The sequence below is a fragment of the Ailuropoda melanoleuca genome, chromosome 11 (genome assembly GCF_002007445.2).
Source record: "Ailuropoda melanoleuca isolate Jingjing chromosome 11, ASM200744v2, whole genome shotgun sequence".
NCBI classification, from domain to species: domain Eukaryota; kingdom Metazoa; phylum Chordata; class Mammalia; order Carnivora; family Ursidae; genus Ailuropoda; species Ailuropoda melanoleuca.
Genome location: NC_048228.1, coordinates 11,119,270 through 11,138,431, shown reverse-complemented (window position 1 = coordinate 11,138,431; position 19,162 = coordinate 11,119,270). Strand labels below are relative to the sequence as shown.

General features: G+C 51.5%; 1 long non-coding RNA gene across 1 annotated transcript; it reads right to left on the bottom strand.

The window, feature by feature from the left end:
• Positions 1-410: 410 nt before the first annotated feature.
• LOC117804363 lies at positions 411-13,205 on the bottom strand. The gene is made up of 3 exons (XR_004628715.1): positions 13,069-13,205; positions 11,291-11,377; positions 411-541 (listed from the first exon to the last, which is right to left on the bottom strand). It is a non-coding gene; the product is annotated as an uncharacterized LOC117804363 (long non-coding RNA).
• Between the last annotated feature and the right edge of the window lie 5,957 nt (positions 13,206-19,162).

The following is a 19,162-nucleotide window of genomic DNA, read 5'->3' as shown; positions in this document are numbered from 1 at the left end:
ATCTGGCCATGCTTTCGGCTGTGGCCTGCTCTGTGGTGTCTGTGTCTGGCTTGGAACAGCTAATGCTGGGACAAAAAAGGACAGTTGCCCCCAGCCCCTGGTTTGGGTCCCCAAGGTGCTGCCAGGACCCGCTGCTCTGTGGTGACTTATGCAGCAGCTGGGCTGGAAAGGGCTCCAGGGTTTGGCTGGGGAAACGGTCCTAAGCTCACCTTCCATCCGGCCACTCTTGGGCTGGGCTTCTTTGGAATGCTGGTGGAAGCCTCCAGTCCTGCATTCGGATTTTGCTTTGCGCAAATGGAATCCATGGCTTTCCCCCCAACTGAGCAAACACAACCACTGTGAATTAATGGCCACACCCTTCTTGATTTTACACTTTTCTCCAACAAACTTTTCTGGAATCTCCGGTGCCTGTGACCACTCGATGGCAAGGAGCTGCCAGCAGACAGACAGACTCGGAGACGGCCGCCTGCTCATTTTGACGTTGCCCGTGTGACGGGTAGTTTCCCTCCTGCGACCACATGCTCATGGCTGTGGTTTCATCCTGGATTTTAAAACAAGAGTGACAGTTGATTCACTTGAACAGTTCTTTGCAAAATAAACTTAAAAGAATGAAATCACGTGCCAGCGTTCCCTTGCTTCGGGGCACAGTCACAAACAGCACACGCAACTCCCCCTTGTTCTAGGCGTCTATAAAATTGTGGCGGGGTCCCGGTCTGGTCCAAGTCCATTTTACAGAAGAGCCAACTGACCAGTGGCCGTGTCAGGAGGTAGGTGAAAAAAGTGGCCCCGATCAGCACGGAGTCCTCCTGTTTCCTCCCAGCAGCCATCACCAGACCCCATGTCTGCTCCTCCCTCCCCCGGGCACCCCCAGGCACCCCTCCCAGGCCCGCCTTTCTCAGGAAGTCTCCCTGTTCTGGCTGCGCGCGCCATGCTGATTGTATCCCTGGCTGCTCCCCTGATTGGTGCCAGGTCTTACAGATTTTTTAAAGAATTAATTTTTATGGTTTTCTTTACAAACAAATCTGTGTCCATTGTTTACAAAAACAGGAATGGAGCTGGTGTGGAATCTTAGGAGATACTGGTTTTGAGCTCACAGGAGACCGCTCTCTGGGGACACATTCATAGTAAGAGTGGGACCAACTCAGTCCTGTCTGCCTGGTCTCTCCCTGTCTAAAACCAAATATCCTGCCTCCTAGGAAACCTCTGAGCCCAGGGCAGACTGCAGAGTCATTGGGGGACCCTCTAGAGGGACTCGTTCCAATCATTAATGCTGTGGAGGTCTCAAATGATCAGGTTTTGGGCTTTGCAGATAAATAGGTTTATAGCATTGGATGGTAGGGACTACATACAGAAAAAAAGCAAAAATAAGATAAAAGACCCTCCTGGTCCTAAGGAACTCACTCTTAATGCCTAAGGACTATCCTTTGTTCTCAAGCTCTCTGGACAAGGCCACCCTCCCGGCACCTTTCACTCAAATTGTGGGGGCCCAAGAAGGGGGACCCAGCTGGGGTTGCCTAGGTCGGCAGCCTCCTCCAGGCGGCTTCTGTCTAGCTCTCAGGAGGAAGAAGGGGGTTCTCAGACCCTAGGAGGGCTCTGCTCTTGTGGGGCTGGGGAGCAGGACAGGGCCCAGGAGGCGCAGGGCTTGTCCGATTCTCACTGAGTGGATCCAGTCGATGTAGCTGGAGACCCACCCGAAGACGGGGCTTGTGGTAGTAGTTGCAGCCGAGGGAGGCCCCGAAGCTGACCACACCATACACTTCCCCCTGGCCAGTAGTCCCCTGGCAGTTGGGTGGCCTGCCATGGTCCCCCTGAGGAAGGCTGCAGTTCTGTCAGGAGGAACCTGAGAGCTTTTGTGGGGCCATGGGAGGGGAAGAGGCTGCCCATGACAGCCCCATGTTTCCCATGTTTGCTGTGAATTTATATCCTGTTCCACCCTGGGATGTCGTGTTCCCTGAGGCCAGCCCGCGTGGTCAGAGCTCAAGACGATGCCATCATTACCAAGAGCTAACATGGGTTCTCTCTCGGTGCCTGGAACGGAGCTTGGCACTTTGTGTGCTTTATCTCATTTAACCGTCACGAGAACCCAGGAAATAAGTATTGTGAGCATCCGCATGTCACTGAAGAGGAAAAACTGAAGCCCTCAGAGGTTGTGACTTGCCTGAGGCTGGTCAGGCGGTAAGTGAAGGAGCCCCAGGCTGGGAAAAATATTCTAATGAGATGAAAGTAAGCTTTCCCAATGGCCCCAATGACACTGTCACCATCACCTCCGTCACGAGTACCACGGCTACGAGTGACCAGGATTAGTAGTATCGTAATTCTCCACTTGAATTTAGGAGGCTTCTTATAAGATGCTAATCGTCATGGCAAAGATTTATTCCTCTTTGACAGATGGGGAATTGAAGCCGAGAGAAGTCTCACGACTTTCCCAAGACGACTCTAATGAATATTTAACACGGATAATATTTTACCTCGTAAAAAGCATTTTCAAATCTCTTTTAGTCTTTACCCACTGTCTTTCCATTTTACGGAGGAGGAAACTGAGGCTCTAGGGTGGCTTGCCCAGGGTTATATAGCTAGTGGCCCAACAGCTGGGACTAGAAGCCAAGCATTTGGACGTTTCCCTGGCTCTTGCTGCCTCTGAGGAACTATTTTCTGCCCCGGTGTTTTCTGCGTAAATGAGCAAGCGAGCTTGTGTCTCGATAAGCCCGAGACACCTCCCCCATTTCTCACTTCTGCCGAGTTTCCATGCAGATAAGCTAGTCACGAGGGTGCTATTAATTTATTTCCATGTATGTGTGTGGATCTACTTCTGGAAAAATATGTGACTTACAGGTTTGTATCATTATGAAAAAGCAACCGTCTGTATGAGTCTTGGTCTTCCTAACCTCTGATGATTTTGTGAGAGAAGGGCAGGTTCTCGGTGGCCTACCGCGATTGGATTTCTGATGGTTGGAGGGGTTTTGTTTTGTTTGGTTTGGTTTTAGAGAGGTGGGGGAGGAGCAGAGGGAGAGGGAGAATCGTAAGTAGGCTCCGTGCTCAGCACGGAGCCCGATGTGGGGTTCTATCTGCCGACTCTGAGATCATGACCTGAGCAGAAATGAACAGCCGGGTGCTTAACTGACTGAGCCACCCAGGTGCCCCTGACTTTTGGAGTTTATATCAAAAGGAGACTCACACTCAGCGAGATCGGGTGGCACGTGAGACAGGGAAGCTTTGAGGTTGGGAGTGGAGCATCTGATGAGGGCTCCAGTGGCCCTTGCGGAGTGATGCTCTTTGGGATTCTGACCTTGGGCCATACAAAGGGACTTATTTGCCTGATGTCATGTGGTCCTTCTAACACCCATTTCATCTTCGTGGCTATGACAACAGCAAACAGACGACAACTAGTAGGTCCCAGACACTGGTTTAAGTGCTCCCCATGGATTATCTTCTCCAATTCTCTTCCCTGTGATGCGGGGGCTTTTATGATCCCCATTTCACAGATGAGGAATCTGCAGTGTGGACAGAGGCTAAGTAATGTGCCCACAGTCACACAGCCAGGAAGTGGACGAGCTGGGGTTCGAACCCAGGCGGTTTGACTTCTTATCAGTCTGTGCTCTCCTGCCTCTCCCAGGCAGCCACCACTTCTTCCAGGCGCCCTGGGATGGTGAATGTCAAGAGACACTGAATGGATAGGGGTGACCTGGCCTCCTTTCCCTCCTGAGCCCTGGACTCCCAGAGCCTTCCCCAGTCCGTGAGGCAGCAGGCGTGGCTGTCGGGTAGAAAACAGCCCAGCTGGTTCTTGCTGGCCAGGTTTGGCCAGTTTGAGCCGGGTAGTGTCGTTCCTGGGTCGGTAAAAAGGCAGAGCACAAACAGTTGACTGTTCCTGTCCCAGTTTTATTTCTGATCTAGCCCCAGCTGGCACCATCGAACCCCGTCCTCGGCCAGGCTGATTGCGAATCTTCCTTCTGTTGGGGCTACAAGGGATTGGATCAAACCCCAGGACTGCATTTTGTCCCTGGTGGAGCTGGGAGCCCTGGATACCCTCGAGCCCTTTCATGGGACTGCTCAGAAGCGGTGGTCTGGACAACAGTCCCAGCGGACCTTCCTCCTGGCCCCCGTCGCTGAGGGAGGGAACCTTCCGGATGGTGCAGCTCAGCCCCCACCGTGTGTCTGTAACCTCACCAGAGACCCAGAGTGAGAACCGCCCAGTCGAGCTCACTCAGTTTTAAGTCATCAAGTTTTGGGGTGATTTGTTACCCAGCAATAGGTAACCAGGAGAGTGACACTGATGGATAGGACAGATAGTGACGGTCCTTAGGGCTGATGGGCTTCTCAGTTCCAATGCACATTCTCAGCCATCCCTCCCATAGTGTCACTTCATATACCCTCTATTCCCACTGGACTGCTCTGCTCGCTGCTCCAGGACCACTGTCCCTGCCATGACCAGTCCCTCGTCTTGGCAGTCCTCTTGACCTGAAGAACCCCCTCTCCACTCTCTGCCCCCCCCACCTCCTCCCCATCTCTCAAGGCCTTCCCTGACACACGCTGTGTCATTTCATAGCGTTCCAGTGTCTTGTCTGTGTGTGTCTCACCTAGTTGACAAGTCCCCTTGAGGGCAGGGACTGGGTCACGCCTCGGGGACCCCCTATACCCTCTGTGAGCCATCACGAGCGCTGGATCACAGCAGGCTGACTCAATGAAGGGACGCTGAGGGTTACGGTCACAGGGCGTCCTCCCGCTCTCCGTGGGTCTGTGATGAGGCATCTTCTGGAAGATTTGGCAGAGTGAGCCCTCTGGGTAGCCATTCAGGAGCAGCAGCTTGGGCTGAGAAGTGGCTATGCGTGTGGATGAATTATGCAGATTCGAAGGGATGGCTGGAGGCCCTTCTGGAACTGCAGACCTGCTGTCCGGACTGGGAGACGAGGGCTAACAGCACCTCTGGCTTCTGGGAAGGTGATGTGGGGAAGCAGGGAAAAGGGAAGCTCACTCTCTGTCTCCAGCGGGGAGATGATCATCATCACCATGATGATAAAAAGGCCCGCTGAAAGATCCGGCCCTCTGCTAGGCACATCACACCTCACTTAAGGCTCCCTTCTAGATCTGCGACTTCGGGCAAGTTCTGTAACTTCTCTAGGTCAGGGTCTCCTCGCACGTGAAACGAGGGTAATAATAATGCCTCTTACCTCAGGCTGCTCGAGGAGTACGTAAGCTGGTTTACTAGCTGGGGAAACATTTAGCGCAGCGCCTGGCTCAGAGGAAATGTTAAGTGTGCGTTTGTATGATCGACAGAGAACTCACTGGAAAGGCATCCTGGAGTGCACGGTTTCTGGAGGGTTGGCGACCCTCAACATTCCCGTCTATCCCAATGGAAGACCCGGTTGGCTGGGCACAGATGCCAAGGTCACAGGAACGTGGGAATAGAAAGGGGAGTCCCCTGAGCAGCAAGGAGCTGCTCAGATTTAGGGGCGGCCCTAAACTCACAGGGCTGGGGGCCTTGTGTGTCTCGCTCATGGCTATTTCCCGGACGCCTAGAACAGGGCCTGGCTTGTACTGCTACGTAGTAGGTGCTTAACAGGTGTTTGCGGAATGAAGGCGAGAATAAACCCATGGCTCTGCATTTTGTTTAGTGCTGCCTGGATCTCGGGTGAGTGATCACAGAAGAAGCCTGATGGTCCAGCAAACATCCCTTGGCCCTCCTATGTGCCCCTTCCTAGGTTGGGGCTACAGATTCAGGGGCGAGTCAGGCACAGCCCAGTCCTTGCAAAGTCCTGGCTGCATCTCTAATGCGGCAGGCTGGGTGCCTGGATGGGGGTTGTACTGTGACAGCGGGAAAGGGCAGGAGTGAGTGGTTGATTCTGCCCAAATTCCCTCTTGGGCAGATGACCTTTCCCCTTCTCCCCCCTCCCACCTTTTCTCCACTTCCTGGGGCCATTCCCCAGGGTCTCGATGGCTCAGACGCACCCCCCAGCGCCGACACACCGGTACTGCACGATTTTGGCTCCAGCAGCCGCTCGAGAGCGGAGCTTCTGTCACTCGCCAGGCCCCTTTCCATGTGCTTTACCGGCACTGCCCCACTGATCCTCACACCAGCCCAGGAGGCAGGCGCTGCTGTCACCCTCGTTTTACGGAAGAGGAAACTGGGGCACGGAGTGGCGAGGAAGTCACGTGGAGCCAAATGTCATTATTCATATCTAAGACACCAGGCTCCCGGAGCTCAGCCCCTAACCACGACCCCGCACTGCCCCACGGCCACCCTTACATCCACAAGCTCCCTATGCGCTGGTGGGCTGACCCGTGCATCTCTGCGTGTCCGGCACCCACCAGGGTATATGGTCCATGGGGGTGGTCAGCAAAGGTGTCAGGTGAGCACAGGATGGTATGTGCGAGGGGAGGTGGGCGTGGGGGGGGGCTCTCCCGTTTTTCCCTGGGGGGAGTGGAATACTTGCTGGGAGGCCTCCGAGGGCTCTCAGATGCTAGCCATCCGCCTGTGCACATTACCCCAGGATGTCCCTGCAGGGTATTGGGGAATCTTTGAAAGTGTAAACGGTCTTGTTGGGAGGGGTCACTGGATGGGCTGCGTCCTCGTCCACCGCCAGTTGTGGGGCTTGCAGACCCATCCCTGTGTTCCCAGTTCTTGGCATGGAATAGATACTCGGTCAGTGAGCGCCTGGGGCAAGCAGGGGGCCCTGCAGGCTTAGCCCGCTCTGACAGCTGGCTCTGACAGTCTTTGCCTCTCTCTCTCTCCTGGTTCCCGCCCCCACTCTCACCCCAGGCATCTCTAGGGCTGACTCTGCCTCCAAGAACCAAAGGAGGGCAAGGGGCTGCGCTCACTGCCTCCTGCAAGAAGTGCCCCCCTCCCCGCAGCCTCTCCTCCGCATCTGTGCTCCTGCCAACCCAGCCTGCAAGTGCACTTGGATGGAAGGTGCCCTTTGCAGAGCTCGCTGAGTTCCAGTCCTCTGAACACTGCAAGCCTGGGGACCTTGACACCAGCGAGCTGGGCTCGTCAGTGGAGAGGCTGTGCCTGCTGAGCATGGGGTGGGGTCTGGAAGAGCTGGGAGAAAGGGGGCCGAGCTAGAGGGTCAGCTCCCGTGGTCCTTCGCTCTCTCTGGCCCCTCATGGGCAGAGACCCTCCAGGGGCCTGGCTTTGGACAAAGTTGGGATGGGCCCAAGTAAGCCTGGGAATTTTTCTTCCCCAGGGACAACGAGTTCATTATAACATCATACCTCTAACTACGTAATAATTATAACCGCATCATACTAACTATAAACTATAATAGAAAATAAAAGTTACAATAATATAAACTATTATTATGGGGAAATGAATTGGACACAAAGAAAATAGGAGTCATTTGCCCTCAGGGGCTTTCTAATCAAATCTCCCACCTCTCATTTTTAGGGGGGGAAACTGAGGCTCAGAGAGGAGTAACTGGTCCAGAGTCCAGCTAGTTAGTGAGAATTCAGAACTAGAAGCCAGACTCCTGACTCCCAGCCTCTGTTCTTTCCCCACCCCCTTGCAGAGCTCATAAATTAGGTGGGAGAAGGGGCAACTCTGGCACTGGGGGGGGGGTCCCTCTGATGTAGATAAGCANTGCCACCCAGGCGCCCCATCAGGGGCATTTTCTAATCAAATCTCCCACCTCTCATTTTTAGGGGGGGAAACTGAGGCTTAGAGAGGAGTAACTGGTCCAGAGTCCAGCTAGTTAGTGAGAATTCAGAACTAGAAGCCAGACTCCTGACTCCCAGCCTCTGTTCTTTCCCCACCCCCTTGCAGAGCTCATAAATTAGGTGGGAGAAGGGGCAACTCTGGCACTGGGGGGGGTCCCTCTGATGTAGATAAGCAGAGGTCATAGGCGGGAGGAGGACAGGTGAACAATGAATGTCACAAAGCCTTTTCTTTCCCTTGTGGGTCTTTTTTTTTTTAAGATTTTATTTATTTATTTATTTATTTATTTAGAGATTGAGAGAGAGTACAAGCAGGGGGAGGGAGAGGGACAAGCAGACTCCGTGCTGAGCATGGAGCCCGATGCGGGGCTCGATCTCACAAGATCATAACCTGAGCTGAAATCAAGAGTCAGATGCTCAACCCACTGTGCCACCGAAGCGCCCCCCTCCCCTTGTGGTTCTTTGTAATGGTGACCGCTCACTTTCATTGAGCACTTACTAAATGCCAGGCCCTTTAACGCATCATCTCATTTAATCCACACTCAGTCATCTGCTCTTTTTGGCCAGGGATGACATTGAGGCTTGGAGAAGTCATTTAAGTCCCTCATGGGAACCCAGTTCCAGATCGGGAGGCCACATCTAGTACCCACAAGAGGACAAGACATGGGTCTCCTCCTCCCCACAGTCCCCTCAGTGCCCTGGCCAGGTTCCAACTTGCAGAGATGCGCGCGGGCTGGTGGGGCGAGCGGGCTGGTGTCTGGGGAACAGCGGTCACCCGATGCGGCGGGCAGCTGTTAGGGCCNTTTATTTATTTATTTATTTATTTAGAGATTGAGAGAGAGTACAAGCAGGGGGAGGGAGAGGGACAAGCAGACTCCGTGCTGAGCATGGAGCCCGATGCGGGGCTCGATCTCACAAGATCATAACCTGAGCTGAAATCAAGAGTCAGATGCTCAACCCACTGTGCCACCGAAGCGCCCCCCTCCCCTTGTGGTTCTTTGTAATGGTGACCGCTCACTTTCATTGAGCACTTACTAAATGCCAGGCCCTTTAACGCATCATCTCATTTAATCCACACTCAGTCATCTGCTCTTTTTGGCCAGGGATGACATTGAGGCTTGGAGAAGTCATTTAAGTCCCTCATGGGAACCCAGTTCCAGATCGGGAGGCCACATCTAGTACCCACAAGAGGACAAGACATGGGTCTCCTCCTCCCCACAGTCCCCTCAGTGCCCTGGCCAGGTTCCAACTTGCAGAGATGCGCGCGGGCTGGTGGGGCGAGCGGGCTGGTGTCTGGGGAACAGCGGTCACCCGATGCGGCGGGCAGCTGTTAGGGCCCAGCTGTTGGCTGTCGGAGACCCTGTGCAGGTGCAGCATTCCCACCTCTGGGCTGAGCTGCAGGCGCTCTCGCAGCCCCAGGACGGGCCTCTCAGCTCAATGGAAAAGATACTATTTGTGGCAGCAAAGTGCGGCCAAAAGAGCAAGGATTGAACCAAATGTGAATCCCCACTTTCCCTCAGGCTAACTGGGTGATTTTGGGGCATTTATATAACCTTTCTGAGCCCTAGTTACCGTATTTGGAGAATGGAGATCCTGATACCCACCGTGCAGGGCTCTCGGGATGATTAGTAATCAAAACTAATGCTTTGTCTGATCATTGAGCACTTACCATATACCAGACACTATTCTGAGCTCAGGATGTGGATCAGCTCACATCATAATCATAGCAGTCCCGTGACACTACTATTGTGCTCATTACACAGATGAGTAAACTAAGGCGGCCCACAGAAATTTGCATGATATGGTCCATGCCATAAAGGCCGTTTGATATTTTTAATATTACCCACTGAGAAATTTAAATTGAGCTGCTCCTGGTCACACAGCTGGTACGTGGTGGAAGAGGGATTCCAGCCCAGATCGTCTGGCCCCAGAAACGTGGTTTGGAAACTATACATCTTACTTTAGTTTTAAAGCACCTAGCCCTTATTTTTGAGTGCCTGGTGGATTGTAGCCGACGGCCACAATCATGGGTGAGTGGAGAATAAAGAGGCCTCTCAGGAATTGCTGAGCTGAGTTATACGAATCCTGGCTTTGTTTAAAATTTTGGTATATTGTTCATCATGGGTTATTTTTGCATTAAGTTTGATTAAAAAATTACATTCGTATAGTATTCATTTTGGTTACTGAGTTATGCGGTACCCCTTAAATTTTGCCCCAAAGTGAGTCTCTCGCTTGTCTCATCCTCGTCCCCACCCTGCTTGACCTGCTCATCCAGCCCAGTAAAAAAAAAAAAATCTCCCACGATAGCAGAAGCAGGGAATGGAGAGAGACTTTTCCAAGACTAATGGGTTCCCAAGGCAAGGATTCATTTGTATGAGCTGTGCCCACTGGTCCAGAGGGTGGGGCAATATTTTCGTAGGCAGCACCAGTTGGATCTCAGCACAAAGGTGACCTCTGTTATGGGGGTGGGGGGGCAGGCAGATGGCTCCTCTTCCAACTTCCCAGAGAAAATTTACTGCAGGAGCGTGAGAAGAGGAGGAGCGCTGGCACGCACACAGAACGAAGTTATACATTATGAAATATCAGTCCTCATTCTGTGACTGAATCCCTCTTAATTGAGAGGCTGGTGTGGAGGTTGTCCATTCACCCCCTTTTGGCTCCTTTGTTCCCAAATGGCTCACACTATCATTATGTAAATTGATTAAGCATATAGACAATGAAATGGGAGTTCAAAAAGCGAGTTGTGATTTATGCAGAAACGAAGTGAAATGCTTGGGAGAGATTGGATAACCGTGACCTTCAAAAATTGCTACGGGATTAGGTGTCTGTGAGAAAGCTGAAACTCTGGGAAGGAAGGTTGTAAAAATCTAGAAGGGCTCATGCAGATTGCTTTGCGGGTGTCTCAAAGTCATTGTGCTACTTTAAAGAAATGGAATTAGAGGTGATATATGATGGCAGTGGTTTATAGAAGACAGAAAGCAAAGAACTCAAAGGATTGACTAACATATATATTTACAAGTTTTAAATTAAAATGTTTAAAGAGTATGTGTGATTTGTAATAATTTCTCTCTAGCCAACTTTTCACTTACTCAGTTCCAATCACCTCAGATAAGAGAGATTTTCCTGTATTTGTTTATGTCAGCCTCCATATATCCTTTGGGAGTCCCACCACTAAAGGTCCTAGTAACTTGTGTCTTTGCAGCACCCAGCATTTTCGTCTTGATATCAGTATGATTATTTCAGGGCAAGGAAAACATTTACTTTCATTGGTAACATGTTTGCCTGTAGGGGAAAAGTCATTTGCATAAACAACACTGATTGGTTCCTTAAAGCAAGGAATATTTGCATAGGCTCTGAGAATGGTTCATAGGCTAACTACATTTGTAAGCCAGCATGTGGTTGGTCACCAGGGTAAGACTACTTGTGAATTTGTGCATTATGGGTAGTGGAGTGGGTCATTTCCTCCCCCAAGCTGGAGAAGGCACCTCTCCCTCCAATTCCAAGGTTGACCACGGCCACAGAAGTGTATTTTATTGGTGAATTTTCCTGATCTTTGCCAGTGCCATAGACCGCATGGTGGGGGCAAAGGGATGATGTGAGGTAGGTAAGCACAGGCAGGGAGGAAGAGGAGTGTGGGTTTACTCACCTTCCAGGGCCAGCTGTTGGGCTTCCCACGTTCACGTTCAGTTGGGGCAGTTGGGGTCCCTAAGTGGGGAGCCTACAGCTGAGAGTTCTAAAAAGAGAAAGGGTTTTGGGTTTAGGAAGTAGTGACCCATTCAAACAATATAACCTACGCTTGCTGTATTCCCAAACCCAAAGGAAAAAAAATCCATGTTCTGGAAGGATTCCAAGAAGTCATAGAGTCCTGCCTTTTGCTCTACCTCTTTGGAACTTCCATCCAGCTTTCTTATGACCATAGGACAGAGTCCAGTGTGGGCAAGGAGGTCCCCAGTCCACTGGGGAACTGGGAAAGGGCCTCTGGGTGACAGGGCTTCCCTCCAGCCACCAATGCAGATGGTGGTAGGGCCCTGAACATGGAGTGTCTGTAGGAGTCCTGTTAAGTGTGTCTCTGCTTCCGGCTCTGGCTTTGTGAGTGGGCTTACAGGCCAGAGATATACTAGGAATACAGAGGATGCGGATTTTCTCAAAGCCAAGTGGAACAAAGGGCCTGTGTGCAAATATTTTTTTCCATTTCTCTTCCCACCTGTCACCTTGGAAATACTTTGAAAAAGATGCCAAAGGTGGATATTGACACATGGGTTTTATTTGCTTTCAAGAGATTGTTATGTGTTAAAGAAGGAGGGAAAATATTGGTTGTTGGTCCATGGAGTTGTGTTTTCAAAGAAAAGATCAGGATATCATGCTGAAGAGAAAGCTCTCTAGGCTGTTCCCAGTGGGGCTGGCATTTCTGGCCAGGGGACATGTGGCTATGTCTGGAGACATTCTCAGTTGTCATGGCGGGGCCTGGGGCACTACTGGCATTTCTGGGGTAGAGACGAGAGGGGCTGCTAAACAGCCCACAATGCACAGGGCAGCCCCTCACAAGGAATGATCCCGCCCCCAATGTCAATGGTGCCAAGGTTGAGGATTCTGTTCTAGGCTGTGCCATGGCTCGCTGTTTTACCTTGTATGAGTCACGTACGTCTCTAGGCTGGGGGCCTGCCTATTGGTGAAACAGGGAGAGAAACGTTGCAACATCATGGTGAGGATTTGAAGATCACAGGGAATGCGCTTACACGAGAGGAGCACAGGAGGGATCCGATGATTGGTGCTTGACAGTGCCAGCCATGGGGTGAAAGAGAGAGTGCTAACAGAGGAGGGCTTGATTGGGATGGATCAGGTGTGTTTTACTGTCTGCTCCCAAGACAACAGGAGTCTGCACCTTCTCCGATAATTTTGACTTCCAAATGGGGTCAAAGCAGGACCTTCTTAGAAAGGGGGCTGATACTTGCCAAACACCACATACATGTCAGATGTATTGGCAAGTCTTATTTAAGCTTTACAGGACCCTGCAAGAGGGTTCCATATATTGGACGAGGAAGCTGAGGTTCAGAGGGGTAAAGTGACTTGCCCAAGATCACACAGCTCCTAAGGCAGAACAGGAATGCCAACCTAGGTTGATCTGTTTTCAAAGTCCCTTTACTCGATGCCACTGGTGATGGCCTTCTGAATCTCATTCTGCAATAAGCCCCTTGTTTTTGGTGGGGGAAAGGTGGAGAAGATGAAGGGTTTCCTCACTCTGCCTTAGACTCTCAGTCTTCTTGCTTGTGGTCAGAGCCCAGTGCCATGCAGGCCAGGGAGACAGCCCTCCTCTGTGACCATAGCCGGAAAGGCAGAGAAGAAAGTGGATGTCAGCAGTTAAGACCTGGGCTCAAGTCCTCACTGAGTCGGATTTGAAAGTTCTATCTTGGACAATTCACTCACCTTAAGGGTCTTGGTTTCCTCGGTCACCATCTGGGCCCGGTCCTGGTGTGAGACCCCTTGACCCCCTGAGCTCAGGATTGATCCCCTGAACTCAGGACTGACCTCCTAAGGTCAGAAAAGTCCTAGAGGCTTCTGCCTGTTGATGTCATCTTTTAGACACTACCTAATGCATTGCAGGAACAAGAAAAGAAACGTTTGGGGACCACGCCTGCCCAGATGAATCAGAAATTCCCCGACAGTTACCTCAGCTTTGTTAGAGTGTTACACCCCTCTCTGAATATTCATCTCAAGCCCTAATAAAAGCAGCTTACTGGGGAGTCGTGGCTTGGGAAGCTATTCCCCAGTGACCTCCTTGTTTGTACAAATGAAGTGACTTTTGCCTGCTGTAGTCTCGGTCTCTAGTGCACCAAGGAACGGGCCCACTTTGGTCCAGCAACAGCCCCGACTGCAAGATTGCTGTAAGGCTTAGAAAACCAGTGTGAAGAGTTTTGTCATTGCCCCAGGGTCACTTGAAGGTGAGGGAGGGTGGGGTGCAGAATCAGGTTGGACGGGAAATTAGAATTCGGGGGTTCTAGTTCCAACACAACCCCCAACTCCCCGTTTGGGCTCCTGATTATAGTCTGCTGCAGTCACTACCACAATAAACTGTTTCTGAGGTGTTCTATTTATCTCAAAAACTGATGCGAATTTGGCATTCTGCTCTACGTAGCTGTGTTTACTGTAAAAATAAGGTTTGTCCTCTGTGAGGTCGCTGAACAAATACCAGTTTGGCACATGCCATGGGCTTGCTGTGTGACCTTGGGTAAGTCACGCAGGCTCTCTGGCCTGGGGTTGCCCATATATAAAACAGAGAGAGGGATATATGGCCAGTCTGTTTCACCATGTTGCTGTGAGGAGTTAAAGGTGACAAAAGACTTCATCAAACAGGCTGAAGCTGGTCACTGACTGGACCACAAAATGGAAAAGTCCAAGGGCAAGGTTGGTCTCAGGCAAAGCTGGATCCAGCACTTGGCTTCTCTCCATCTTTTGGCCGTGCCTTCCAAGGTGGGGAGCCATTTTCAGGCTCTACTGAGTGGCCTGCAGCAGCTCCACGTTCTCCCTTCCACAGGAACAAAGTGGCTACAGAATCTCTGGTCCAGAGCTTCTCAACTGTGGCACTGTTTTGGGCAAGGAGTCTTTGTTATCATGGCCGTCCTATGTAGGATGTCTGCCAGCATCCCTGGCGTCCAGCCACTAGAGCCCCTACCCCCAAGTCATGGCAACCAGAAATGTCTCCACACATTAACATGTATACCCTGGTGAGCAAAATCACCCTTCTTCCGCTTTCCCCCCATTTTGCTCTTGGAGTCCCACACCACCTCATTCTCAAACCCAACAGACGGATGCGTGAGAGCCTTCCAGAAGAACTCCCACAGAAGTCCTGCGAATCTCTGATTGGACCTGCCTCAGGTCACGTGCCCATCCTTGAACCAATTGTTTGCTGGGGAGGAGATGCAAGGTGTTGATTGGCCAGGGCTGGAGCACAAGTCCCGCCCCTACATCTGGACATGAGGCTCCACCCAGACTATGGGGAGGAGGTGGAAGGACGCGGAGTGGAGGCAGAAAAAAATGTCCAGGCTTCTGGAGAGGAAATGGAAGGTAGGCTCCCAGAGAGGAAGTGACCCCACAGCCTGCTTTCCCCTCCGGGGCTTAGTTCCTTATTTATATGTTGTTGGACAACAAGGCAATCTGGAAACTTCTAAACTGGGTTGGGTCCTTGAGGTCTCCGTGTGGGCGGGGAGATGCAGAGGTGAACTTCTCATGGGGTTTATGACTCATGCAAAAGGATTCCTCTGAGAAGCCATACCGTTTGGTGGTTAGGGGCTTGGGTTTACACCCCTGTGCTTCCGTGTCCTGACTCCATGGTTTGGATCCTTGCTCCTCAGAGAGGGTGGTCTGGCCCAGCGGCTGCAGCAGCATAGTTTAGGAGCTGGTTAGAAATGCAGACCCTCCCAGCCAGACCGGCCTACTCACCATCTGCCCTTTATTTAACAAAATACCCGGGGGGGTGGGGGGGTTCTTCTGCATGTTGAAATTTGGGAAGAACTGGATTAGGGCAAGTAAATGTGTACTAAAATGTTCACTCTGTAAGATTTTATTATTTATTTATAGAGAGAGCACGAGCGAGTGAGTGGGAGGAGAGGGAGAATCTCAGGCAGACTCGCCCTTCGTGCTGAGCCAGATGCAGGGCTTGATCTCACGACCCTGAGATCATGACCTGCGTGGAAGGCTTAACCGACTGGACCAGCCAGGTGCCCCTAAAATGTTCACTCTTAAATCCTCAGACCTACAGGCCTCAAGTATTGGAATAGCAGAGCATTCTTCAAACTTCTCCATCAAAGAATCCTAGTAGATCGAGGTTGGCAAACTTTTTCTGTAAAGGACTGGATAGTAAATATTTTAGGCTCATCGGCCATACGGCGTTGGCTGCTAGCAGTCGGCTCTGCTGTTGCAGTGTAAAAGCAGCCATATGGCCTAGCTGTGGTCCAATAAAACTTTATTTACAAAACATACTTGGTTTGCAGGCTCTAGTTCTCAGCGGAGCAATGGTTTGGCGTCTAGCACTCCACAGTCACATTGCAAAAGGTCTCAGAAGTCTCATCTCTCATCCAGAAAGCTGAATCTGAATTTTGCAGCTTACTTCATAGCATAGCTGGGTTTAATGTAATTTTTTTTTTCCTTCCCACCCAGTCTTTGTAGGAAATTGATGCTTTGGGAAGAGGCTTTGTGTTTATTCTCTGCCTTTACATCCCCCACTCCGGTCTGCCACCAAGTGAACCTTTGCAGGCACAGGCCCCACAGGCCTGCTGGGAACGAGGCTCTGCCTCCTAAGGAACGAAAGCAAGAGGGAAGTGTTGCTCACAGGGCCCAGGTGTGAGGTCAATAGGACGAATGACACGTTATTACAAGCCTCTGTTATTTTTTTGGCTCCGGACAGGGAAGGAGGACAGAGGCCCATTTTATAGATAGGGAAACTGAGGCTCTGTGAGATTAAGTGACTCGGCCACTGACCCTCCTTGTCAGTGGGGGTGGCGTTCAGAGCTCTGGCCCAGTGACTGCCCTTCCTTCTGCCCTGTCATAGTTTGTCTCCTTAATTTGTGCCAGAGATCATGTGGATGGTCTGGCTTGCCAGCGTGGGCCTGATTCTCCTCCCTCCCCTGTATTCACGTCTTTGGCCTTGTCACTCAATGTGTCCTCCCCGGAGGAGGGTGAGAGACACGTGGAGCCGAGCTGCCCCAGCCAGACCAGTGCAGCGGCAGCAGTGCCCTGCGAGGAGTGATTCCAACCAAGATCGTCAGGACCCCCTAACTGACCCCAGCTGACCTCAGATACGTGAACAAGAAATGCTGTCAGCGGATGCCACGGAGGGTCTGTGGTTGGTTGTCACGCGGGGCTATTATTCACGCCATGTGGTGCGTGTAAGCTGCTTGTGAACACGTGTGAGCAATAATTCTCTCCAGGGGCACCTGGGTGGCTCAGTCTGATAAGCGTCTGATTTCCTTGGCTTGTGACCCCTTCCTCCATCTGCAAAGCCAGCAGCGAAGCATCCTCAAATCTCCATCTGGCTCTGACCCCCTGCTCCTGCCCTTATCCCCCCTCTGCCTCCAAACCTCCTGCCTCCCTTGTGATAACATAGGGCTCAGCTGGGTAATGCAGGATACTCTCCCCGTTCCCAGGTCATAAATTAACCACATCTGCAAAATCCCTTTTGCAACACAAGGTAACCCATTTGCAGGTTCTGGAGATCAGGACGTGGACATCTTGGGAGGGCTGTTATTCTGTCTGCCACGGATAGGCGTGGGACATGGCAGTGGCTTTCATTCCCGAATCTGAGAATTTTGCACTCTCATTGAACAAACAGAGCCATGGCTTATGCTTTATCATTTATTAGCTAATAAAAAGTAATTTGGATAATTCAAACACATTCACAAAGTTTATTCAGATTTGAGATGGGGGGTACAGCTCTGCACACGACACGGATGCCTCTGAAGTAAGTACTGAATTATCACCAAACTGCTGAACCCCTCTCTCCATCACTGCCTAGGTCGGGCCATGTTGATTTTGTCCTAGTGCATTGCAAGTCGCCTCCCAGCTGGCCTCCTTACCTCTACTCTTGCCTGCTCCGAATCACCCTGCATACCGCTGTCACGTGAACGCTTTGGGGGTACATATCTGACCCCGGGGTCCCTTCTCTATCTACAACTTTTCTGTGGCTCTCTGCTGGCCTCAGAATGAGGTTCCAACAGTCTTCTACCACAGCCCCACAAGGCTGTCCGTGAAGGGCCTTTGCTCACTTTCCAGACACATCTCTTGCCACTCCCTGCTTGGGTGGCCAACCATCCTGGTTTGCGGGGGACTGTCCCAGTCTTAGCTCTGGAAATCCACATCCTGGAAAACTACTCGCTACCAGGATCATTCGTCCCTCTATCCCTGCCCCTCACTTTATGCTCTAGCAACACCCGCTGCTTGGAGTTGTCTTTCAAGCAGCTGCTGTGACTCTGCTCATGCCCTTCTCTCAGGGAGGAAAGCCACCCCTTATGTGATCCCCCCCCCCGGGGTACCAGTGAGGAATGTGCCAAACTGCAGGTAACAGATAACTTGATTACTACGTTTAAGACAAATGCAGGTTTATTTTTTTTTCACATAATAAGACATTCAGAGCTTGGTTCCTGGCATTGGATCTGTAGCTTGGTGATGGTGGAGCTCATAGCTGCAGTTCTCTTAGCCACAAGATGGCTGCCTCAGCTCCGTGCATCACGTCCATATTCATATTCTTGCAGGGCAGTAGAGTGTGATGGTTACGAGCAAGCGTTCTGGAGCCAGATTACCAATGTCTGGATCCCAGCCCCATCACCTCCTAGTTAAATCACCTTGGGAAGTCACTAGCCCTCTCTAGCCTCAATTTTCTCATCCGTAAAACATTTCATAGGGTCGTTTTGGAGATTCAGGGAGGTAATGCATGCAAAAACCTGTAGAATAGTGCCTGGAACATAGTAAGTGCTCAATATGTGTTAGCTTTTATTTTATTATTACAGCTGCAAGGGACCTGAGGACAACTATTTAGGATCTATAACCTCCAGTAGACATGGAGACAGGCACAAAAGGAGGCGGCTGGTAATGGAGTATGGATCAAACCACCAGGAGCATCTTCTATACTTGGGTATCCTCTATTCACATTTTAGGACTCAGCTTGGGCATCACCACCTCCAGGAAGCCATCCTGGACTCCTCCTGCTAACCGACACTGGTGGCAGTGTCCCCTTCCTATGCTCCTGGTCTGTACTCCAACCTCTGTACTCACACCAGGGAGCTCAGGAATCTGTCTTTCTGTCCCCTGCAGAACAGAGGTCTTGTCTGAACCATCCCTGGATTCCCAGGACTGAGTGGATGTCAGGCTGCTTGAAGGCCTCTTCACTTGTTGAGTAACTAAAGTCTTTCCTGAGAATCACCTTGGCCTAGTAAGGTTTGGGAGGAGTGTCTGGTCCCCACCTCCTGGAGCCAAACTCTGATGGGGGAGAGCTGACAGCTCAGGACCAACCGGAGGCTGCTGTAGCTGGGAATTCTCCCAGCAGGAGTCCAGAGCCAGGGCGGGAGCACGACCTCCATAGATGAGTGCATTTTCAGGAGCACATGGTCAGGGGTCCGGGGCCCCACTTGGACACTGGATCACCCTCTTTTTTGGCCCCACTTGCCCTCTTGTTGGCCTCAGGAGGGCTCCCTTCCCTGAGCCTCTGTGGCTTATGCGTTACTGGTCATTCTGACCTGGCCCAGCTCTGTCTTCTCCCTGGGCCTCAGTTTCCCTGCCCGTCTGATACAGGGCAAACTTTTCCAGCTCTGACTTGCTGTGACTATGTGTGGAAACCACTGTTTTCCTCAAACCTGTGCCCCCAGAGGGAGGTGCGGGGGCCTCGTCCTCCTCACGGTGCCCAGCATAGGGCTGGCATAAGTCAGGGCTCATGGAACACTTCTCGACTCAGAGAGCCCAGCCTGACAGGGAACTCTTAGAGAGCCTCTTTTTTAGGGACCCAGTGTAACGGGCATCCTCCTGTGGCCAT